This window comes from Dermacentor variabilis, chromosome 6 (assembly GCF_050947875.1).
Source record: "Dermacentor variabilis isolate Ectoservices chromosome 6, ASM5094787v1, whole genome shotgun sequence".
In the NCBI taxonomy this organism is placed as follows: Eukaryota; Metazoa; Arthropoda; class Arachnida; order Ixodida; family Ixodidae; genus Dermacentor; species Dermacentor variabilis.
The window spans coordinates 149,256,082-149,281,455 of NC_134573.1; the positions used below are offsets into that span (position 1 = coordinate 149,256,082).

At 46.1% G+C, this 25,374-nt stretch overlaps 1 protein-coding gene across 2 annotated transcripts in view; it reads left to right on the forward strand.

The window, feature by feature from the left end:
* The window catches only part of LOC142585461 (voltage-dependent calcium channel subunit alpha-2/delta-1-like), a 172,890-nt gene that overhangs the window by 94,689 nt on the left and 52,827 nt on the right, over nucleotides 1-25,374 (forward strand). The window lies entirely within an intron of this gene.

Sequence of the window (25,374 nt, forward strand, 5' to 3'; positions counted from 1 at the left end):
CCAAAGCTGGTGTCATTATATAGGGTGTCTTCTTTTTTTTAGCTGCGCCAGATTGTTAAAAATTATCTATGGCAGATAGCAGAACCCCAGCCATTGATCTAAATTACTCGATGAGGCGGCGTTTACTTCTGCGAGAAATTAGATTTATTAATTGAATAGTTAACATAGATACGCGTATTATTTGATTAGTTTGTAGCAAATATCGTAATCTACGAATTGTAGCTAGTGAGTTCGCAAGGTCTATCCAGTTCTAACGAATTCTAACAAATACTTTTCAAATTTTCAAATATATAACAATGTAGAATGTAGAATAATGTCTAAAGAAAATAACTTACGCTACTTTAATAGTGCTCAGAAACCTTTTTGTCTGGACCAATGTCTTATAAGTGAAGCACTGCATGAGTCGTTTTTTTTTCAGTAGCATAATTTAAAAATAAAAAAGAAACATTGAAGTATTTTCAACTTGACGCACGCGTCATAATCGCCTTTGGCACGAAAGCAGCGACCATGACTTAGTTTTTTAATGCGTTAGAATTCGCCGTGTCAAAATGCAACAAAGTGTATGCGGAGTGTGGGAAATTGGTCACGTGGGAGAGCTATAGACATACCTATATATATGAAAGATATAAAAGAAAACCGCGAGGGGCCCGATTTTTATTAGTCATAACATAAGAAGCCAACAAACAATCACACTAAGGCAGCACAGGGGAAATAACTTGTAGATCCTAATAGAATAAAAGAAATGATAAATAAATGGATATGAAAGTGGATGAGAAAAAAAAAAGCAACTGGCCGCAGGTGGGATACGAACTCACGTCTTCGCATTACGCATGCGATGCCCCTACCAAGTAAGTTACCGCGGCGCCGTTTTCCCATCCACTTTCTGGGGTATTCATGTTTCATCAACTGTAGTACTCATCCTGGGAGTGTTAGCCAGCGCCACCATTCACGGCTTTGGTGGCAGATGTCGAACATCCTTTCTGCTGCAGGCGTCACGTCTACGTGAGCTTTATGCGTGAAGGCATCTGGTCAATAAACTGGTAAACGGCGCGCGCTAACACGATTGGTAAGAGCATCCACGCGTTATGCGACGACGTGGGTTGGTATTCCACCCTGCGGTCAGTTGCTTTTTTCATCCACTTTCATCTCTATTTATTTTTCATTTCGTTAATTCAATTAATAACTGCAGGTAATTTCCCCTTTGCTGTGCTTGGTGTCGCTTTGTGTTAGCTTATTAAGGTATATTATATATATATATATATATATATATATATATATATATATATATGCGCTCATCTGGTTGCCCGCTCTTCCTTTCCTCTCTTTTTTTTCCCTTCTGAGCCTACTAGACACGAATTCGCATAGCGTCTGTGTGGCTTTCTGATTCCACGGCATTTATAAAGTTAAATCGTTCTTTCATCATTGCGCACGCAAGGTCCCTGTGAGCCGGTGAAAACTTGGTTCTGCAGCTTAGAAAAGGCCAGACGCTTAGCGATTTCCGCACTTCGAATTCCCAACGGTCCGCTCCACAAAGTTACGAAAAGCTTGCTGTAATGGCTAATCTAATGCGCCTTCGAAAAACCGAGTTATCGCTCCATACGACAGGGCCACGTTGCCAGAGTGGCCTGCTTCGTTTCCATCACTGTCAGAGAGCGGCGTCATTGCGCCGAGTCAACGCGAAACAATTACTCCCCTACTTTCTCGCTCCCACGCGGGTAGCCACAAGACCTGTCAACGAAGAACGCAGACAGAAGGAACCTTTACTCCGCCTTCGTCCCCACTGAGCCATATTGCGGAGTGGACACTTTTGCCACTCGTGCCATAAGACGCACGCACAGACGTGAGATGCGCTGCCGCAAAGTCCATCGAGCACGGGGGCCCAGGGAAGCGATTGATTTCAGACCTCGCCACGGGAGGCATCCATCAACGTCGGTGACAGTCTGGAATTTGACGCTGACCAACGATACTGTCTCTCGCGCTTTTACTCCAAAGCTGTCCCCGAGAGAGAAAGCCGGATGTCAACGAAAACACGAAACGACGAATTGGCAATCGCCAAAGAAATGAGGGTAGAGACGCCATCGGCAGGAAACACTTTAGTTCTCTTGCGTTGGTTTTGTCTTATGGCGGCCACTGAAGTTAACGGGTAGTAAAGGAAAGCTGGAGATGGGGGGGGGGGGCGCACTGGCGCATATACATTTGTACATCAACGAGTTGGCTAAGAAACACTGCTACGTTTAGTACTGAAGTTTCAGGAGTGTCGCGCTCTCGATATGATTTTTGGGTTTTGTGAAGCTAAACGCCTTGAATATTTCGTGCATGCTTGCGTTACTCTACCCGGTTTCTCAGCGTAACACTCCTCGCCATGCAAGCGTGTCGACAACTGCTTCTATTTTTGGACATGCGATAAGTTCTTGTTGGTTTCATCTTGTTTATGAGGCCTTTCCTTGAGCGCACCCGCAAAACACGTAAGCTTTTTTCCAACGTAGATAATGCCATTCGCTTGCGCTGAGACAGACGCTGCCTTTTAACGTGATAGCGTTAAAGGCTCCGTGTCGCAAAACATCCGGTATCGGCGTCGGCGTCCGGTCGTTTCGGCAAAAACAATTTCGAACCACCCACGCCCAGGTCCTTCATGTGGTGCAAGGTAGTTACTGAGCTAATTGTATTTGTCAAGTTAAAATACGTAGAAAAATCATAACGTAAGACTTACAACATGCAGACATGATAGCTCTCGGATTGCAATTTGAATGTACGAGAAAACATAATTCTGTTACGCGAAAACTTCAAAACAAACCCCCTTTTCCAGCATTTGTACCATCCATAGTCCGGTGACGGCGTCCGCCTTGTGCGCGCGCTAGCGTGCGAGTATCTCGGAGTCCACGGAGCGGGGCGCCCTCTTCCTTGAAACACTCCCAGATGGTGCTCGCCTCTCCAGCTTCGCGCCCCTATATAAGAGCCCACGTTTCCACCAGAAAGCCCGCCTTCGTGCGCAGCGTTCGCCGCGAGCGTTTGCCGGCAAACATTACGGTTAGACACACTGCAGTTGCCAGGAAGCGTGAGAAGCAGTCAGGCGAAGATTAAGCGTCCTCCAAATATTTATAATTGCACGAAAGAAATCTCCAGGTCAATTTTTGGTGTTGCACTTCTGACTGCAGGTGCCTTACTTTACGGCTCGTTGTAGGCTGTCCGCAAGGGATTGACAGAAAGAATAGATTAGGTTATATTAGGTGAGGTTGCTGCTCACCGCTTTGATCACTCGCCCTTGCGACGCATTATGCCTAAATGAGTCAAAAACTTGACATTTTAAGTTAAGTGAAGCACTTCGGCAACGGGGTCCGCAAATATTAACTACGCTAAGAGTAGCGTAAATATTTTTAGAACTTAATGACATCGACAACGAAATACAAATATTTTGGCAGACTCAACTGTAGTTGACGTCTGCAATGCGAATGATTTTCATGATTTGCAGAGAATGGGTCTACGAATAATGTAACAACTGTGTAGATAACGGATATGTAGAGATTATAGGCTTCAGTGTTTATATTTATACTAAGTAAAGCGATATGTTTGTAACTGAAAGATATAATAGAAAGTAAACTTGAAGAGCACATGCCCACTTCACGCTCAGTGTGCATACTCAGTGGACATACCCGGTAGCGTACATACACCCGGCGAAACGTAATCTTAGTCTGCCCAACCAATGGGGTCGGCCCACGAAAACGGCGAGATAGGCCAGTCCAGCGAAGAAGTGACTGGACTTGGAGAAGAATGCTTCGCATTTAAAGGATTGCGTGCGTTTAGAATTCGCCCCGCAGGAGTTCGAGATGGAGCGCTTGTTGACGAAGTGGCGAACACAGCACTCCTTTTCGCTGCATACACCTTTGAATGTTCATAATTAAATCCACTTAAGTTTAATTAAGTTTAAGGGCAGCGGTGGCGTAGAGGTAGAACACCCGCCTCGCGTGCAAGAGGTCCGTGGTTCGAATCCCGGTGCCGGCAATTTTCCACCGGATTAAAAAAAAACCGTGTGTTGAGAAAATTGCACAAACAGGTCTGGAGTGCGGCCTGATCCCGGTGACCAGAACCGGTAACGCACTCTCTCACCAGAGCAGGATTGGCCACCCTGGTGCAGTACTTGGCCACAACCTCCTATATGACTACAACAATCAAACCCCGGCCCTCAGTCCCCAGCAGCCGCGAAGCAACTGACCACGGCGGCGGTCAGACCTGCGACGCAGCAGAGGGTGCTAAGAATCACTGGCTCCGGACAGGCCGCCACTGGAATATGAACCTGGCAACGTTTAACGCCAGAACGTTATCTAGTGAGGCGAGTCTAGCAGTGCTATTGGGGGAATTAGAGGGCAGTAAATGGGATATAATAGGGCTCAGTGAAGTTAGGAGGCCAAAAGAAGCATATACAGTGCTAAAAAGCGGGCACGTACTGTGCTACCGGGGCTTAGCGGAGAGACGAGAACTAGGAGTCGGATTCCTGGTTAATAAGAATATAGCTGGTAACATACAGGAATTCTATAGCATTAACGAGAGGGTGGCAGGTCTTGTTGTGAAACTTAATAAGAGGTACAAAATGAAGATTGTACAGGTCTACGCCCCTACATCCAGTCATGATGACCAGGAAGTCGAAAGCTTCTATGAAGACGTGGAATCGGCGATGGGCAGAGTGAAAACTAAATACACTATACTAATGGGCGACTTTAATGCCAAGGTAGGCAAGAAGCAGGCTGGAGACAAGGCAGTGGGTGAATATGGCATAGGCACTAGGAATAGCAGGGGAGAGTTATTAGTAGAGTTTGCGGAACAGAATAATATGAGGATAATGAATACCTTCTTCCGCAAGCGGGATAGCCGAAAGTGGACGTGGAGGAGCCCGAACGGCGAGACTAGAAATGAAGTAGACCTCATACTCTGCGCTAACCCTGGCATCATACAAGATGTGGACGTGCTCGGCAAGGTGCGCTGCAGTGACCACAGGATGGTAAGAACTCGAATTAGCCTACACCTGAGGAGGGAACGGAAGAAACTGGTACATAAGAAGCCGATCAATGAGTTAGCGGTAAGAGGGAAAATAGAGGAATTCCAGATCAAGCTACAGAACAGGTATTCAGCTTTAACTCAGAAAGAGGACCTTAGTGTTGAAGCAATAAACGACAATCTTGTGGGCATCATTAAGGAGTGTGCAATGGAAGTCGGTGGTAACTCCGTTAGGCAGGATACCAGCAAACTATCGCAGGAGACGAAAGATCTGATCAAGAAACGCCAATGTATGAAAGCATCTAACCCTACAGCTAGAATAGAACTTGCAGAACTTTCGAAGTTAATCAACAAGCGTAAGACAGCTGACATAAGGAAGTATAATATGGATAGAATTGAACATGCTCTCAGGAACGGAGGAAGCCTAAAAACAGTGAAGAAGAAACTAGGAATTGGCAAGAATCAGATGTATGCGTTAAGAGACAAAGCCGGCAATATCATTACTAATATGGATGAGATAGTTCAAGTGGCTGAGGAGTTCTATAGAGATTTATACAGTACCAGTGGCATCCACGACGATAATGGAAGAGAAAATAGTCTAGAGGAATTCGAAATCCCGAAGGTAACGCCGGAAGAAGTAAAGAAAGCCTTAGGAGATATGCAAAGGGGGAAGGCAGCTGGGGAGGATCAGGTAACAGCAGATTTGTTGAAGGATGGTGGACAGATTGTTCTAGAGAAACTGGCCACCCTGTATACGCAATGCCTCATGACCTCGAGCGTACCGGAATCTTGGAAGAACGCTAACATAATCCTAATCCATAAGAAAGGGGACGCCAAAAACTTGAAAAATTATAGACCGATCAGCTTACTGTCCGTTGCCTACAAAGTATTTACTAAGGTAATTGCAAATAGAATCAGGAACACCTTAGACTTCTGTCAACCAAAGGACCAGGCAGGATTCCGTAAAGGCTACTCAACAATAGACCATATTCACACTATCAATCAAGTGATAGAGAAATGTGCAGAATATAACCAACCCTTATATATAGCTTTCATTGATTACGAGAAAGCGTTTGATTCAGTCGAAACCTCAGCAGTCATGGAGGCATTACGGAATCAGGGTGTAGATGAGCCATATGTAAAAATACTGGAAGATATCTATAACGGCTCCACAGCCACCGTAGTCCTCCATAAAGCAAGCAACAAAATCCCAATAAAGAAAGGCGTCAGGCAGGGAGATACGATATCTCCAATGCTATTCACAGCGTGTTTACAGGAGGTATTCAGAGACCTGGATTGGGAAGAATTGGGGATAAAAGTTAATGGAGAATACCTTTGTAACTTGCGATTCGCTGATGATATTGCCTTGCTTAGTAACTCAGGGGACCAATTGCATTGCATGCTCACTGACCTGGAGAGGCAAAGCAGAAGAGTGGGTCTAAAAATTAATCTGCAGAAAACTAAAGTAATGCTTAACAGTCTCGGGAGAGAACAGCAATTTACAATAGGCAGCGAGGCAGTGGAAGTCGTAAGGGAATACATCTACTTAGGGCAGGTAGTGACGGCGGATCCGGATCATGAGACGGAAATAATCAGAAGAATAAGAATGGGCTGGGGTGCGTTTGGCAGGCATTCCCAAATCATGAACAGCAGGTTGCCATTATCCCTCAAGAGAAAAGTATATAATAGCTGTGTCTTACCAGTACTCACCTACGGGGTAGAAACCTGGAGGCTTACTAAAAGGGTTCTACTCAAATTGAGGACGACACAACGAGCTATGGAAAGAAGAATGATAGGTATAACGTTAAGGGATAAGAAAAGAGCAGATTGGGTGAGGGAACAAACGCGAGTTAATGACATCTTAGTTGAAATCAAGAAAAAGAAATGGGCATGGACAGGACATGTAATGAGGAGGGAAGATAACCGATGGTCATTAAGGGTTACGGACTGGATCCCAAGGGAAGGGAAGCGTAGCAGGGGGCGGCAGAAAGTTAGGTGGGCGGATGAGATTAAGAAGTTTGCAGGGACGGCATGGCCACAATTAGTACATGACCGGGGTTGTTGGAGAAGTATGGGAGAGGCCTTTGCCCTGCAGTGGGCGTAACCAGGCTGATGATGATGATGATGAAGTTTAATTAACTTCGCGGCGTACCAGTTTACAATAAAAGCTCAACTGCGGACGCGTCGAAGACAGGTACGAACTATTCTTGGCGATGCAGCATCGGAAAACGAACCCGCATCTTTTGCCTTATGCGAGATTGCCCAGAGCCGAAAAGCATTCTGATGAGTCGCGCATCAGAATGCTTTGCGTTGCTAAGCATTTCCTGAACAGCACAAAAATGAATCCTAGATTACCTCATGAAATATCCACAAGAATAATAGCTTCTGATTCATTTTCCACTGTACTTCTTCCCTAGAACGCCGTCCCCTTTATCTTCCTCTTCCTATGAGAAATACGGAGAGGGGCGGCTGTACCTGCATGTATACCTGTATATATGAACAAATAAGATACAAACCTTTGTCAAACTCAAGCAATAGGTGTCAAGTGGCAATAAAGCTTCAGTAAGGGAATAAATAGCGCTGTGTATAAGGCATCTTGATGCAATAAACAATTTTGAGGGGATATGTACACAAAGACCTGAGAAGGAAAAAAATAGAGCACACGACTCACGAGGGCCAAAGGTTATTAGCGGTGCGCTCATCACACGTCTCCGTGACAACGGCGCGTCGAAGAATCACGCCGAGCTAATTTTAACCCCATAGAACAACGTCCTGTTGTGCTATCGAACCATAATTGATTAATCAATATAGACACAACGAGCTGCGTACGCACTATATCTGCTTGTGCCTTGAGACAATGTACATACGAGGCATCGCGCCAGGCGCTAAATTTATTTTATACTTATTTTAGCCTTCTTACCATTAACCTCTATGGTTTTGGCTATCAAGAAAACTCAGAAAAAGAATTGTTGCCCCAGCAGCATTCTCTGATATGCCTCATATATACCTGCTGCACTTATTGTTCGCGATACTACGGGGCAGAGGGTAGGAACGCGCGGGGGGAAGGGAAGGACGGGGCAAGGGCAGGGCTAATTCAATATTTGGGGTTTTACGTGCCAAAACCACTTTCTGATTATGAGGCACGCCGTAGTGAAGGACTCCGGAAATTTTGACCACCTGGGGTTCTTTAACGTGCACCTAAATCTAAGCACACGGGTGTTTTCGCATTTCGCCCCCATCGAAATGCGGCCGCCGTGGCCGGGATTCGATCCCGCGACCTCGTGCTCAGCAGCCCAACACCATAGCCACTGAGCAACCACGGCGGGTGGGGGCAGGGCTGTTCAACGACATGAGCGTCGATCTTCTTTCAGTGTATTTAATGACGACATGCGGAGCCAACAAGCTGTGCGCTAGGGAGAGATCAACCAATTAGAAGCGTTCTGTTAGATAGCGGCTGTTTTCTAATCGTGGCAGCAACTAACTAATCAATGTCGAGATTGACTTACTTCCCAAGTGTGGTAATTAATAGTCCGGCCGCACGGAAAACATACGTGAGCATACTTTTTTGTTTTGTCCCGTAGACAATAATGTTGTAACGATGTGTACGCAGATTTTATCATTACGAATCAATACTGCAACACAGCCTTTGATTGCCCTTGTTCTTCTCTAATATCCGAAAATTAAGCTAATCGAACACAAGGACTATTTGGACGGCATCAGAGATAGGAGCTACAAAGACGATTAACTAAGCGCAGCAGAAGGGTACTTATGAGTGTCAAATGAGTGTCAGCGATAGAACTAGGACAGGATTGACTAAAAACTTTAAGCGCAACTGTTGTGCCAGAGCTAGATATGATAGCACTTCGATAACTAAATGGTGGCGTCAGCTAACTGAGAAGATGAAATATACATATCTGTGACAGGTGCTGTTTTATTCCGGACTAGATGGCTACTGATCAAATGCGAGGATTTAGTTACCTTGAGGTGTTGCTAGTATTAAAAAAGTGTGCTCTTTTTTTATGAAAAGTTAAATTCTGGGGTTTTACGTGCCACAACCACGATATGATTACGAGGCGCGCCTTAGTGCTTCCGCCACCTGCTGTTTTTTGTACCGCAAAAAAAAAAAAGCGTACATGATATCTTCCCACTTGTTGTGGCAGCAATAGCTGTGTGTTATGAGTGCCTTAATGGATTCTGTTGATAAGCTGCAGTACAAATGAGTAGCGCGACTATCATGTCTAGAAGAAAAGCTTGTGTCAAGCTTCAGCTTGGAAATATCGATTCCCAGGCCAGCTCCTAATGAATTAAGCTATAAGACCAGATGGAAATGGCGTTGAATGTGCTCGTTCCCTCTTGGCGATGATGAGAACACTGTTTTAAGCTTTGTGCCTTAGTATAGGTGCTCTAGTTTAGCGATCGTTCGGTTGTAGTACCTTGGGTCTCTGGCCTTGCCCACCAAAACAACAAAAGGCTTGGACTTCTTGTTTCTTATATTGAATCGGTAGGTTTGCTCTCTAAGCTATGACACACACACATCGTCACACCAAGACAGTTTTTTTTTTGGCATTAACTATCAGCTTTTAACACGATTACCTGCTTTCATCACCTCGGACGCTTATTCAGCTGCCGATAGAATCACAAGACCAGCACCCTTTCCTTTTTATTTCTTTCTCTTTTTCTTCTTCCCACCTTCAAGAGCATTTCTTCTCTGCTTCTTCCCATTCCCTGCTGGGAAGCATGTAGGAGGAAATACGCTGGCTAAGCACTCTGCTTTACAATAAAGAGTTTTTCTCTCTCTCTAATGCATTGACCGGCTTTATGGAGCAAAAGTTGCTGAAGAGAGAGAAAATAAAAAAAGATGGAAAGTTACGGCACGGTGCTAAGCCCAGAATTAGTGCGTTGTTGGTTATTGCTGCTGCTCACACGTTCCATGTGATGCGAAAAGATAACCCTAAAATGACGAGCGATGGGGAGTGAGAGCTACCGGCCAGTGAAGGGTTATTTGTCGTCGTTCTTTCTTAACTGCCACAACATTATAATTGTGACCTGCCGAAGAACCCGCTATAGCAAAGTGGTAGTTAAGACAATGCACTCAACTACCGTGCTATATTTATAGAAAAAAAATATAAATAACCACAAAATTTAGAAATTGCCTAGTATAAAAGAAACACTGATTAAATACTAAGGATATGAGCGAAAGTAGCAATTATTATATAGGGATGCATCCTTGCAGAAACCGACAATGTAGAGACTACATATCCTACCGCAAACCAGTGAGTAAATAGCATCGCTTTTTTTTTTGGCCTCCATTCCTCTCTGTTTTGCTTTGCATAGTTTTCTGCAGCGAAGTGGAGACAACGAAAGTTCCAAAGTACGTCAGAGAGAACGACGGCAGATCACACTGTGCTCGTCGTCCACGCAAACCCGGTAAAGCAGCGGACATCGAGCAAACGCGAATGCGAAGTTGTTGCTCGGCATAACAGCAGCGTTCATCGGGGCGGCTTTCAAAAGCGAGCCATTAAGGCATCCGCGTCCTTCCTCTCAGGTGCATCACGTGGCATGAAATATGCAGCCGAACGGCCTGGCTCTGGCTCCCGTCGGTTCGGCGTTGCTTAGCGCATCCCTTTTAGCCCCTCGCCTTGGACCTCTGCTCTCGGATGCGCGCGCTCCGAACGCTATTCTGGAGCCGCCGAGTTAACCTTCGCAACTCGCGCGCGCCCCGCTTCGCCCGACAACCTGTAATTACGAGGTCCCCACTCCCGAAAGTTGCTACCCCCAGTGGACTCCCGCGCCGCGCGGAGAAGCTCGCTTTCAGTGAGAGGATGATGCCCTGCAGACACGAGGGAGAACGCGGAGCTCCCAAAAGGGGGGCGTTTCGTGCGCGCGCGTTCGCGCATGTCTCGGTTGACTCCACAGTGAACTTCGCTGCCACTAGGCGTCGTTGTGTGCGTGCGCACACAACAGAGCGCTCTTGCAGGGTTCGCGGTGCGTGTGAGGAATTTTTCCTGCTGGTGAGACTATTGATGCGGAACCACGCACCGGGGTTGGGAAACAGATGTCGATGGCATTCGGGGTGAGCTTACATCCGACTTTTGTTTGACCACTTTCTTTCCGAAGAGAGCGCAGAGAATCGCTAATAGAGGCGGAGTGCTGTTTGCCGACCTGAGCGGTTCTCTGCTTCTGCTGCTCTTGCGAAACCGTAGTTAGTCAACTAAAGGATAGTTTCTGGTAGTGGTGGCGGCATATAAGGCGGCGGTTCAGTCAGAAAAAAGAAAAGAAGCTTCAGAACACCAGCGTGACGTGGTTCCGAAACGTGCTGAAGAACTTCGAGAGATGGAAACAAACGACATCAATAAATTTGCGTAACAAGAGACAGGTTTAGTGTAGTATAACTCAATAGTACTGATGATGTTTTGGGGCATGAAACAAGAAGCTAAAAATGAAAACAAAATCATAAAGTGCGTACCGACAGAAAGGAAGTGTAGAAGCATACAAAAATGCTCAGGAAATTTACAATGTAATGCGCAGACGCATGGAAAATGTAGGCAAACGGCGCTGGCGCGATTTCTGTGATACGCTGTCTCCTCACACGTCTGTCCCACAAATTTTTCTAGTAAGTTGTTCTTCACACGAACTTATAACACAAAGCTTCCCATTTCGCGCTCTCGCTATCGCTCGGGACATATGTGAGATAATAGTTGCAGATGAATTTTGCGAGCTCAATTCCAGACCTGCTTTTTCATCACAATGTGCAGAATTTGATAAATAAGTAGTGTTAGCTAAGCAGAAAATTACTGCTTGCACAACATCCCCAATTAGATCACGCTTTCACATCAAGCGAGCTTCAATGTAAAATTGCATCATGTCGCCAAAAGTCTGCTGCTGGATCGGACGACATTACGTACAATATGCTAAGAAACCTCGGGCCGACAGGTATAAATGCTCTCTTAGACATCTATGATAATCTATGAATAGAAGAAACTGTACCTGACTCACGGAAACTCGCTCGAATCATCACAATTTTAAAACAGGGTAAGATGCCCTTGTGCCTTGAATGCTTTCGCCCAGTTAGTTTGACAAGTTGTTTATGCAAATTAATGCAGAAAATGATTGACGCGCGACTTCAATGGTGGTGTAAGGAAATGGTTGTGGGGTGCGACTACTTAACAGGTTTTAGAAAACAGATATGCACAATGTATACTATACTGGGTATAGTTACCTGTGTGGAACACGAGCGTGCACGTGGAAACATGACTATAGCAGTATTCCTAGAGATCAAGAGGGCATTTGACACTGTTAGTCACGTTCATGTTCTGCTAAGTATGTTAGAACTCAGAATGTCTGGCAGGTCCTTGCGATGGATTTCTGAATTTTTATCAGGTTGCAAGATATTTGTTCAGATGGGTGAAGTAAAGAGTGCTGAACATATTGTCAAACAGGTAGTACCACAGGGAAGCGTACTCAGCCCTTTTATTTTTAACTGCGTCATGGCTGATTTAACAAGAAGACTGCCATCACAGTTAAGATTTCACTGTATGCAGATGATGTGTGCATTTGGACATCTGGGTCTAAGTTCAATTACTTTAGATGGCATTGCAAGACGGCATAAATATTATTAACAAATTTTTGAGACAGAGAGCAATGGTTCTATCCCACGCAAACACAGCTGTATTGCCCTTCACTCGGAGGGCGTTCAAAAATTTCACTCTTAATCTGGAAGGACATCCTCTAATGATTGTCACACAGCATCAATTTCTTGGCACAATACTTGATAAGCAGCTATCCTGGGCACCCCGCCTAAAGAAAAAAAAAAGCGAAAACGAGGTCAATGCGACAGTGAATATACTTCGCAGACTTGCAGGTATATCATGGGGCGGATCAGTATTGTCCATGCCAACTGTTTACCATGCGACAAAAAAATTGCGTATTCCGCGCCCATCTTACACGGACTTTCCCATACGTTAAAAGAGCGACTTCAAGGACTTTTAGCTAGAGCACTACGTATATGTATAGGAGATCCATGAGCGACTTCTAGCCGTCTTGTATTAGCTGAGGCTCGCCAATCCCCGTCTCCAATTATGCGAACTACAGAAACGTGCCGACATTATTTCCGTCTTCAAATACAGCATAAAAGCCACCTATTGGCTCTGACATACCGAAACGTGATCGAAGTTATGTTAATAAAAAAATTCGAGAAAATCTTCATAGATTGACAAGAAATTGATTTTGGAATTCAGACGTCGAATATCCTCCATGGCTGCTTAGGATTCCAAACCCGTATTGTCATTAGACGGGATATTCAGAAAAAGAGACTTGTTCATTCAAGCTGCTCAACAACTAGCATTTTACCAGATATATATGCGGTATTCAGGTACAGACACGTCTGTACAGATGGCTCCAGTACAGCAACTTCTTCAACTTCAGCAATCATTATACCGCACTTCAAGAAACAAGAATCCTTTAAGTTATCTCGTGCGACTTCATCCACAATGGCTGAACTATTCGCAATCCCATGTGCGATAAATCTTATATTGTCAGTAAGAGATGCGCAAAAATGGGTAATTTTCCGCCATTCACAGGCGGCTCTAACATAACTCTGCAGCACAAAAGGAAAAAACAATCATTGACAGCATAATATACGAAACACTTAAAGACTTCACAAAGGCAAGCTAAGCGAAGCATGGAATGGCATTCCAGTGGATTCCTGGCAACACAGCAGCCGATGAAGCAGCACGACAAGCACATCTAAAAAATGATCTGGTTCCGCTCCCAATATCAAAGAATAAATTACGCTGCATTATAAGGGCAACGACTTTCAAATGTGTAGAAACAGTTGGTTTGACCAGAATTATAAGAGCTCGGATTTGTGTCATATTGATCCGTTTATTGAATCCAAATTGTCATTGTCATTAGACAGAAATATGGAAACCCTTATTCATCGATTAAGGCTAGGCACTCCCTACAGAAAACCTTATATAAAATTGGCCTTGCGGACACCCCCGAATGTTATTGTGGATTTGTAGATGAAGATATACATCACCGCCTTCTAGACTGCCCACATCACGACACACCAAGACGCCGACTTATATAAACCCTAAATACATTAGACCGCAGAAATTTCACTTTAAACAAACTTTTGGGTCCTTGGCCAACAACGGTTTTGCAGAAGAGTTCTTTAAAAGCATTAAAAACTTCTCTAGAAGACAGCCGCATTGATTGGCGTTATTAACGCTTTTAATGTTCCTTTCATTTCAATGTCGCTGTATATATTGTCACGTGGTAGTGGAAGTACACGTGTCAGTATGTACGTGTTTACGGATTATGTTACGTTGACTGTTCTGTTGTGACTATATGTGATAATGCATTTACACGATATTTGTACCACCCGCTGACTAGAAACAGTATATGATTAGGCGACATTATCATTTGTACCTTTGAGACTTTCTTCTGCAGAACTGTGGAGTCATTTAACTTGTATATTGCATGTACCATGTATTTCTTACGTCATAGTGTTGTATGAAAAGGGTATTCAATATGTAATCTTTAGCCCTGTACGTTGCAGGCTAAACCCATTCAAGAGCTAAGGAGTAGCCGGCGCCTTAACGCTTTCCGTACCGCGCCCACTGGGCATGGTTAGCCCGCTAACGATGGTTTGAAACGCAGCTTTCGGTGCCTTCCGCGCCATTCACGGACCCACCGCGCTATCGGACGCAAAGGAATAGAACTATACTTTTGTTTTCTAAGCAGTTCGCTTTTTTCCCACCAAGCGGTGATTTTTGAACTCGTTTTGATGTTTCGCGGTCGTCAAAGCAGAAACCAAAAATAGCTGCCCGCTGTCGATGGTTTGAAACTCCGGTTTTGAGACCTTCCACACCGCTCATGGAGACATTGTGCCATCGGACGTCCAGGAGGACAACTATGTTATTTTCTGCTCGTTTTCTGAGCAACGCGATTTTTGTCTGAATGCACGATTATTTTTGAACGTGCTTCGAAGTTTCGCGATCGTCAATGCCGACTAAATGGTCAATTGTCAATGGTCAAATGGTCGGTGGTCAATGCAAAAATGGCCGACTATACGGTAGCGGCGCGCGTGCTTCGAGAGATCGCAAATCTCGCGATTCCGCTGCGTCTGTGGCTGACTTTATCGATGGATCGAGCAGCAGCGAGTGTGAGGATGTTGCCTCTTTTTTTGAACTTGGACTCTGAGAGTGACGACAACGCAAAGCAGCCCGTAACACCGGCGGCCGCAGCCTGGCACGCCCAACCGCACTGTTTGCAGTTAAATGTTTGTACTGGAATACCTGTTCTATGAAAAATTGTGGTTTTGGCGGAGATAGTGGCTATTAAACACTAACGTATTTTGTATATCTAATAACTCTTGTTACATATTAGTCTTAATATATACAAGCGTGTCATTACAAACCTTGTTCAATTCTATCACACAATCTTCATTCTGCCAGTTTATATCTTTCTATAACATGTATCTCGTTGATAAAACATTTATGCGTGAAGAGCGCACTTATTCTCCTTTTTGTTCATACATTATAAAAAATACTGAGTCCAGTAGTTCCTTCAGAAAACAGAAATCCAGCGTAACCTACAAAAACACCTATTTTCCCCATGGTAGGGAAAGGGTTGAATAGTGCGTCAACACCTCCTTATATCATATAAAAAAATCACAAAACATAGAACAAAAGCTGCCAACCTGTACAGATACTTTTTTAGTCGCTTGGAATGCTTGAAGTCCAAATGAGCCGATACCAGCCGTTGGCGAGTCTACATTTTGTCCATGCCTGGAAAGCCTGATACTAAAGCAAGGCAACAAAAACCGCTGTTTAATCAACATTTAGTCAATGTCTGACGTGCCGGAAATCGAAATAAGACAACATCGAGCGCTGTTGAGCAAGCTTACCGATTATCTTGACTGCGTCTTTTCTTCCTCACACATTCGGTTTGATAAACGTTTTTTTCTTGTACTCTCCGTTTTATGAAGAATAATTAAGAGCGACACATTTACAGCATTGCGGGCTTTGGCGCGCCTTTTTATGGAGAGAAATTATCACTCCCTTCTTACGTAAGGTGGAAATATTAGGAAGAGAGGGAGAGAGAAGGGAAGACGGAAAGGCAGGTAGGTTAACCAGACTGAGTCTAGTTTGCTACCCTACACGTGGGGAGGGGAATGGGGAGTGAAAGAGGGAGAGAGAGAGAACTTAGGTGTAGGATGTCTATAGTCGGGCACTCAAGTCTGTTGCCCTCAGGTAGCGACAAAGCGCTCGAACTGCTTTCTGGGCCAATGAGCTGTGAGGCCAGGCTCCCAAGATCTTCGCTTCCGTAAATGGCCTGTCATCCAGTCTATTCAAGGCACACTGGAGAGTCGCACGTTGATTATCGAAGCGAGAACAGTGGCACAGAAGGTGACTGATGGTCTCTTCACACTTGCACTTAGCGCACATTGGTGAATCCGCCATTCCGATACGATAGCTGTAGGAGTTGGTGAATGCTACTCCTACCCACAGCCGACACAGCAGTGTTGCGTCACGTCGTGGAAGGTTCGCTGGTAATGTAAGGTTCAGTGATGGGTCGAGGCTGTGTAAACGACACTTAGAGTTCTGTGGTGTATGCCAGCAACCTAACGTGATTGTACGAGCGAGACTGCGAAGCTCTCTTGCAGCGTCGACTCTAAATATTAGGAAGCTTTGGCTAAGCGCGAAGAGGGAGCATGTACGACTAAAGACGTCGATTCTCGGGTTGTAGTTCGTTTAACCGCCAGTGGGAGTGATCACGAGGCTGGAATTTTATGAGAAGCTCGCGCAACTATACATGCCATTTATATCTCTTGATATGACTCGCTGACCTAAATTCCACAATTTCGACGACATCTGCCAACTTATCGGGTTCTTCCTTCCCCGCCTTGAAGAAAAGGCGGCACGCGTTGACGGTCGTTGTCTAGACCGGAAGTGCGTGGCGTCAGGATACCGGAAGGAGAGACTAGTCGTCGCGGATGTCATCAGCGGCGCGTGAGGTCGTTTCCTGTGCGCAGCGCTCATTTTCCGGTCGCTTGCTGTGGCGCCCTCTGGTATCGATCACAGTTAGCAATCCTCATTAGACGGCAAGAGACCATTACGAAGACGAGCTAGCAGTGACACAGAGTAAGCTAGGCAGCTCCTGCTGCCTAGCTGACTATGCGTACTTTGTCATGGCAGCGCTTCAAAGAAAAAGAGAGAGAGAGAGAAAGAGAGAGAGAGAGAGAAAAAGAAAGAACTCTTTGTTGACCTGCTTTCCATATCGAAGCGCTGGCGGCGACTAGGCAGATTTCCTGAAAACTGTGTATCGGGTGTTCCTACGCGAACTAAACAACAGCTCCCCTCAAGAAAAGGCACAGGCGACTATATGTGAGAAGTCTGGCAAAAAAAATAAGAATAATATAAAAATCACAAATGGAATATCCTTTGCGAATACTTAAGCTTTACTTATTTAGCATGGTCTTAGTTGCTTTCGAACCATTAAACTCGGACTAACTTATTTATTGCATAACACAATTGAGGGCCAGATATCTTGCAAACCTGACAGAGCCTGCACACGCTTATTAGAATGTTTTGCACTGATGGATGAAAAAAATTCTCCTGAAATCGCGAAGAAGTGTCCAATTTTCGTGGCCTGATTATAGCGCTGTTAAGCTTTTGAAGTATCAGCTTGGTAATTTAAATCACACTCTATGCTACATACATACATACACATCGGAGTTCTACACATCTACACACGCGGGCCACATGAATAGAACAGAAAACCGCAAACTGAGTGCTGTACAGATAGCCTATATCAGAAGGTATTCATATAGCGCACTCGAAACAAGAAACGAGAAATTGTACCCTCTCGTAATAACTTTTTCATGCGCGGACTTTGTTTCAGTGAGAAAACTATTGAACAAAAAGAAGACTCATTTTACAAGAACTAAGAAAATTGAGAACGCATGTAACCGTGCACCCTGCTGGAATGGTTCCTTAAACACTCCTAAAAAATATGCGATTTGCCTTTGTGTTTCCTAAAACTGAGGACAACATTGTAATTGCTACTCGCTCACGCTGTCCATTGACCATTATTTTCCCTTGACATATTCTTTTCTTTGAATTTTGCGTGCTGCATTCACTCCCCGTCCTCGAATTCGCACAGCTTTTCATTCGTAAGAGCTGTTTGGGATTAGCCCACCAACTTCGCTAATAAAAACTCAGTGCCATTCGACGTTGTGAACAAGGATGATCAGCGAAGCTGCGTACGTGGGCCCCTTAATGGCGAACTGCACCTCCTCCGCGGGCGGCCCGGCATTACACTATCTTCGGGATTGGCCCACGTATATATGGGGAGTTTTGTGTCTACGCACGGACACGATTACGGGGGAACTAGCCCTAACAGCTTCGCTGTAAAAGAAAATTGGCTCTAATTCACGCCGTGAAGGTGGCTGGCCAGCGAATCTGTGATATCACCTGATCCGACAGACCAATTTGACGTATACGTAGCCTTTAACAAGGTATTGCCAAGCGTGTGCACAACCCCTTGTTGATATTGACGTCGCTGTTCCTTTCGTCACTCATCGTATTCCCGCTGCTCTTCAGGCCTCTAACTGTGCGTGGCTTGCTTTGAGCAAAAACCGCTGCGTCCTGCCAAGCCGGTACACGACGCCGTTGTGCCTATTGACGTTGCTGTTCATGTCGCCGCTGATCGTGTTCACGCTACTCTTCGGCAGTCCTAAGTATGCGTGGCGTTTCCATAGCGTTATCACAACACAAATGAAATTAGGTGCTATGCGGGTTCTTCTTTTACATACGAAAGTATAATCGCGTCATACCCTGCTTCGTATGCCACAGTTGCCGCTTCCCGGCAACTGCACCTTACGGAACCGTAATTTTTACCTAGAAACGCTTGCGGCGAACGCTATGCGCGATGGCAAGCTTTCTGGTTCTCCTTTTTGCTTTTCCTCGCACGGCCGGTGCCGCCGCCGCCCCGGATGCATGGAGGCGAGCGCCATCTGGTGGGGTGGCGAGGAACCCATCGGTACTCGCAGCGCGCGCCTTCCGTTGTGATTGGTTGAGTTTTTAGGCACGTATACGAAGAAATACCAGGATTTTTGTCATGTACAGCTTCGCTGTAGTATGTCTAGAATCGCGATTGGTTGACACCTCCTCTTAGGAACAAATCTGACGTAATAAATTTTATTTGAATGCGGGCCTATAGGTGGGCGCGATAGGCTCCGTGGTGTTGTCCACCATAAAAAAGAATTATGTTACCGATAGCGTCCGCGCAGAGCAGCAAAGTTGCTGCCATATGGACTGTACGATCGACTATATAAGTAGAATATTAGTGTAGAATAATGACAAGAAAAATAAAAAATAAACATGCGAGCAATTAGTATCTTGCAGCAAAAAAGAAAACAAGAATTATGAAACGGTGGTTTCCTGTAGTGACCACCATGCTTGAAAGAGTTAAACGTGCACATATCATAAAAATCCAATCAGAGCAAGAAAACATCGGCAATACTGCTCTTCTTCTCTCGTGAACCACACCGGATTGCTCCTGAGAGATCTGTAGTCGTCAGCAGCCGTGTACACGATATTTCTCTTACGTGAGGGCGTTTGTTTGTTGTTTATTTATTAACTGCGACAAGTATAGGAACTTTGGCTGCGTGATTGGCCAGCGTTGAGAAAATCCTCACGTAATACTCTGTTCACCAGTTCAGTTAATCCATCAGCGGCTGAATAACGAAAGCCCGTGTGCACCTTTAACACACATCGGAATGAAAAGGGTCGAAGCTAAAACATATTCTCTTTAAAACAAGTTCGCACACACTGATGTGACAGCAGATTCGTTTATTTAGGACGCGATCAAAAACAGCTCGGATGCGTTTTGCCATCTCGTGCCACATGTCTATCTTATTTCTTTATTTTTTTTTTGTCGTCGCGTTCATGTAATACGTGGCTGCGGCGCGTGCTTTTATTCACTAACGTCCGCAGAGACAAATCGTGCTGCACAGGCCGGCGCACTTGGAAGAACAAACAGACAAGACAGGTCCTAAGCGGCGGCGGCCCCATTTTCCACCTAACGAGCCACGTCGGAGAACACGCTGCGAGCCAACAGCGCGCGCAGCACGTCGTCTCCGCGATGCGAGCGTTGCCACTGCGGAGCACGTCTGAATGAGTCCATAGCTCAAGTCGCAATGTTCCTCTTAATCATTTCCCGCGTTGCAGACCGTCCGGCACGTCCCTGCCCCGCCTGTGCGTGGCGCCACTAAAGCGTGCACCTGGTGACGCGCACAGCCGTCCGCAGGCTTGTCTAGCGCCCGGTATAACGGTATATGCGCTTTATGTGGCGTTCGCTTGGAACGTAGTTGGGGACGTATTTCCGACGGGGCGTCTGGCGACGTCGGCGCGCCCACTTCTCTGTACAAGATAACCGCGAAGTTGTCACTGCTGAAGCCCGTGCAAACCCGCATTGTACACCTCAGTGGCTGCGGCGCTTAACGAAAGGATATACAAAATCAGAGGACACCTTACCACTTCTTATAAATTGTCAGTGCGAAGGCACTAATGCCCTTCTGAACACCGCTGGGCGGTCCTTCGAGTTATGAACTCCTTGCGTGCACGCGAACGCTTTGAGACGCTTGGCTAGCGCCTCCTATAGATAGCACAAGGCCGATGCACTTCTATCCGTGACGTCATGCTTTCTTGACCGACTGGCATAAAGTCCAATGGCGACGCTCCTGAATCAGCGGGGATATTGACGTAACCGCTTTCGTCACGCCGGGCTTGGCGACAGAAAGTTCGGTCTAAGTAGCATGATGCCATAAAGCAGAGTGCCTGCCACCTAGGATGCGCTGGTTTAGCTCAGTGGGTAAGACACTCGGCTTCAGGGCGTGGGGTCATAGGCTCGAAGCTCACTATAGTGAGTATACCACCAACATTTTTCCTATCGATTATATTCTGTCATTTTATGCATGAACTTCTTGATGGCGATTAACAAGGCGAAGAACGCAGGCGAGAGCTTGCGCGGATAACACAGGGCTCTCCGAGAGGGAGAACGAGGTCGACGTGGCTTCGCGGCGATGACCTCACGCAACATCTGGCGCGCCAATGCGGCAGCAGGTTGTTCCCTTTCGCGCACCACTGCTCCGTCGAGGCACGCACGTGACGTGGCGTCGCAGCCAACGGGAATTTAGGTACCGTTTCGCTGCTACAGACGCCGAGGTTTTCGGTCAGTGAGCCAGTTGATAACCATAACCTGATCACAGCCGCGACAGTTGCGCATCGCCTTCATGTAAGTAGCGGCAATGCGCTGGGAAGGCGTTTCCAATTAATGCGCCAGGCGAGGGTAGATTTACGGGCGTGAGTCGACACGCACGTGGAGCTACGTTTGCGCGAGACAGGATGCGTTGCAGGTAAACGGCGTCGCATCGCCTTTCCCAAATGCGCTTGGAAATGCGAGACATGCCAACTCAAGCTGGAGCCAACTTTGTCCCACTGGCGCTGTAAAATTAGGGTTTAGCATATCTGAATTCGGATAAACTACGGCGCGATTACATAGGCGCTGTTTCAGGCATAAGTCTTTCATTAATTGCCAGCTGGGAGAGCAGGCGTTCTCCCTTTAATCAGATGGACACGCCTCCTGTGTCGCGAGCTCGCAGCAATTAGATAAGTGTTAGAAGAAAAGATGTCAATTTTTCCATAAAAGCAGGCTTTCGTGGCACAGCCATGGGTAGTGCGACCATCACAATCATTGCTATCTTAATTCGTCTTTATGCTCCCCTCAGCTTCACCAAGACCCCTTAGGGTTCAAACAAAGGCTTCAAAACACCAGACTTCAAACACAGACATTTAGAATTTTCCGCATAGTATGCGGCGAAACTGATTTATTACTTGGCAACTTGCACAAAAAAAGCCCTTGTAGATCTGTGGGCCCCTGCTTTGCCGGCACGGCATTGTCTCTCTCGCCCGTTCTACTTCTACGGACAAAACCGGAAGCTTACCGGTGTAACCGTTTGTAAACCTCCTGAAGATTAAGGGAAGGGGAGACGAAGGACAGGGGAAAGGGGAAGGGCATGGTACGATCGGTGTTATCCACTCCAGTGCTGCACTATACTTTGGAACTAAGTATAATTGATCCCGACTTGCGTCTGCGGTGACGTCAGTTTCATTGGAACTGCTTGACAGTGGCGCGAAGCCTCGCCACGAAAGAGCATCCCCGAGTGGAATCTGTTAATTCCCTTTTCTCTCGTCTCGGCCACGCACTGCGCGCAAGACGCGGCATCAGCGCTAGTTTCGAATCTCCGCGAGCGCATCTTCTCCTCGCGCGTGCCATTCCAAAATGAGGCTCAAGGAGAGCGGCTAATGGAAAACGAAACGGGCGTAGCGCTCGCTTGCTGCGGGGCGTGCGCGTCGGCTGCCATTCCCACCGGCGCTCGGCAGTTGTTGACGCAGTAGCAGAGAGAATCGCGCTCGACGCTGAGACGACGTGAACAGCGCGGGAGAATCGAATTAACCTCGAATTCCGCGCGCGCTCTCTCTGTCGTGCAGTGTACCTTCTCTTCGCGCTCTCACTTTCGTGCTGGACAGGGCGCAGTCGGCATCGCCTTCTTCCTTTCTTTCGTGCGCCTCCAGTTTGATTCTGTTTCCGCCATTCCCCGGCACAAATTACAGAGCGTGCCTCGAAAACAGGCAGACGAAAAACGAAAAGAGGCAGACGAAAAACGAAAACAGGCAGACGAAAAACGAAAACAGGCAGACGAAAAGCGCAAGCAGGGGGAATTAAATAGAAAGATAAACTCAAGCACCGAGAATTGAAAGGAAAAGAGCAGAAAAGATAGGTTCCCGAGTTCTGGTAGTGCAAGAAGAAAGGTGTGGGCAACCTGGCGCGGATACGAGGAAGCGAAGGCGCAGTACAGCGGCATACACGAGCGTACACGCCTACGCCATCTCACTGTGCCATGTGCGAGCGCTCTCGACTCGCACACCACACCCTGCCACTTCCAGCAGCGTTCCGTTGCCCCGGCGAGACTTTCTTTCAGCGGCACGCGTACCTGTGCTGTCATAGTTTGCTTTTTCTCGCCGCTGTTGTGTGCCTTTTGTCGGAGACGTTTTGGCTTTGGGAACTGCTGGCACGATCCGGTATGGGCACGGGCGCGGAGGCGTGTTCCCTGTTTGCGCCACTCATTAGCCGAATATCAAGTGTACACTCGCGCTCGCTTTCGTCGCCGCTCGACGCCGAAGGCAGCGTTGCCGCGACGGCATTTTGCAAGGTGCATCGCGCTCGTCCGCTCCCTGGCCCGCGTACTGTGCCCGCTCTGGCCCGAAGCCTATAGTATACGCCCCGGCAGTGTAGGCCGCGCGGCTAAAGTAATTTGCTGGGCCCAGCCGCGAGCGAGGCTTCTCCGACGGGCGCGCAGTAGCCGGCTCTGGCTTGTGGAGTCGTAAGGTCGGCGCACACTTTCTTTCCCTTCTACATTTGCTTCTTCTTTCCTTCCTTCTTTCGTTCGCTAATTATGTCTCTTTCCCTCATTTCTAATCTGCTTTTTTATCTTCTTTGTTTCATGCACGTGTGCGATAAGGAACATGCAAATTATGATAGAAACAAATACACTTTGTTCTTTTCTTTAAGCAATAGTCAGAATTCATCGCCTTACGTTTCCTCTGAAAAAAAGGTACCGAAATGCGCAATGCTGTTCACTCCACGACAACACCAGTGTGAAATATTCAATTCACTGTAGATTCTCCAAGACCGACACATTATTTTTTATTGATCCATCAATCAATCAATCAATCAATCAATCAATCAATCAATCAATCATGTCCAAGAACAACCTTGAGGTCTGAGTGCTTGCACACACGTAGCATAATAAATAAATAATAATAATCCGAAAAACATTAACCGTCACCAGTATAGGTTGACTAAATCTATTCATTTCATTTTCATTTCAATAAACACAAAAGATCGATACAGAAGCAGAAAGAAAGTATACAGAATGAAGAATTATGCGCAGCTTCGGCAAAGGGAATCACCTTCAACGGGACGGGAAGAGAGGGAACGCTTTTAAACTCAGGCGAATCATCGGTACCTGTTCTTCCTGCTTACTTGGAACAGAAGCAAGCCCATTAATCTACTTACGTTTCCCTACCTTACCAGCGACGAGCACCGAATCTTCCTATTCGCTATTTACCACAAAAAGCTCAAGCTACGAAGGGCGCTGCGTTCTTCTGTTTGCACCGCAAAGCGCATAAAGGCTGGCTGGGCAGCCATATGACAGGCGTATTCCTTTTACCGAGCACCGGTTTCCCTTGGGTTAAGCGAGTTTTCGAGTGCGACTTCTGATCAGCTTATTGCATTAGAGGTAATTCCCCTCTGCGCGTTCGAATAAGCTGGCAGATCCTACCTCACCCCTTCTTCTAACCAGCCCATAAAAGCGAGACGCACAATTCCACGGTAATGGGTGAACACGAAATGAATTCATGCAAACGTGCCTCATTTCCCGGCACTGGAACCTGGAGGTCAAAGAATTTCATTTGCGTTGCGCAGTTCTTTGCCAAACCGTACAAGCAAGTCTTTCATGTAAACATTTCTCACGCCAGGCTGAAGGAATAATCTCTTTTTTTTTCCTTCTTCTCTTTCGCGAGCCCATTCGAACTTGGTCAGTGCTGGGCATTAAAGCACAGAGTGCGCTACGTTTGCTCGCGTTTACTGCGGAATTTCATTGGGCACAAGCATGCGTGTTGATTGCTAGGTACATGAATAGCGTACACGTGCGCGGGTACGGATAAAAAACGCAAGATTTTTCTCCACGTATAATAAGGACCGCGTTCAGCACGCGTGGTCCTCGTACGCGTTGAATGGATGTACTTGAAAAGCCCCAGCTTTGATATGAGACACTGTATAGAGTGGCCAAAATGCGAGGGCTTGCACATCTTTTGAATTCTGATAAATGTGCAGTTGAATGCGGTGTTCTCACTTTTGTGGATTAGTTCCCTTCGTACGTACCAAACGAAAGCAATAGGGAACGAGGTGCCCAGTAATTACTTGTTTGGAAAAAAAAGGGAATATAAAAAAAATAAGCACTTGTTCCAATACTTTTTGCAGTTATGCATTTCGGGAAAGCCGGCTTGTCTCTTTTCTGAAGGTTTGATAGTGACAGTGCAGTACTGCAACACTGTATACAGAATACCTCGTGCTTGAGGGCGAACAGTTTCGCATATCAGCCTATAAGATAAAGAAAAGCGCCGATATGTATAGCTAAGCTATCGGTTCAAATAAAAAGCAGCTTCATTAGGCTCCTTAATGATTATTATAAACAACATGAGGTAATGCACAGCAGCTGCTATCATATAGTCTGTTGCTTTGTCTATAAAT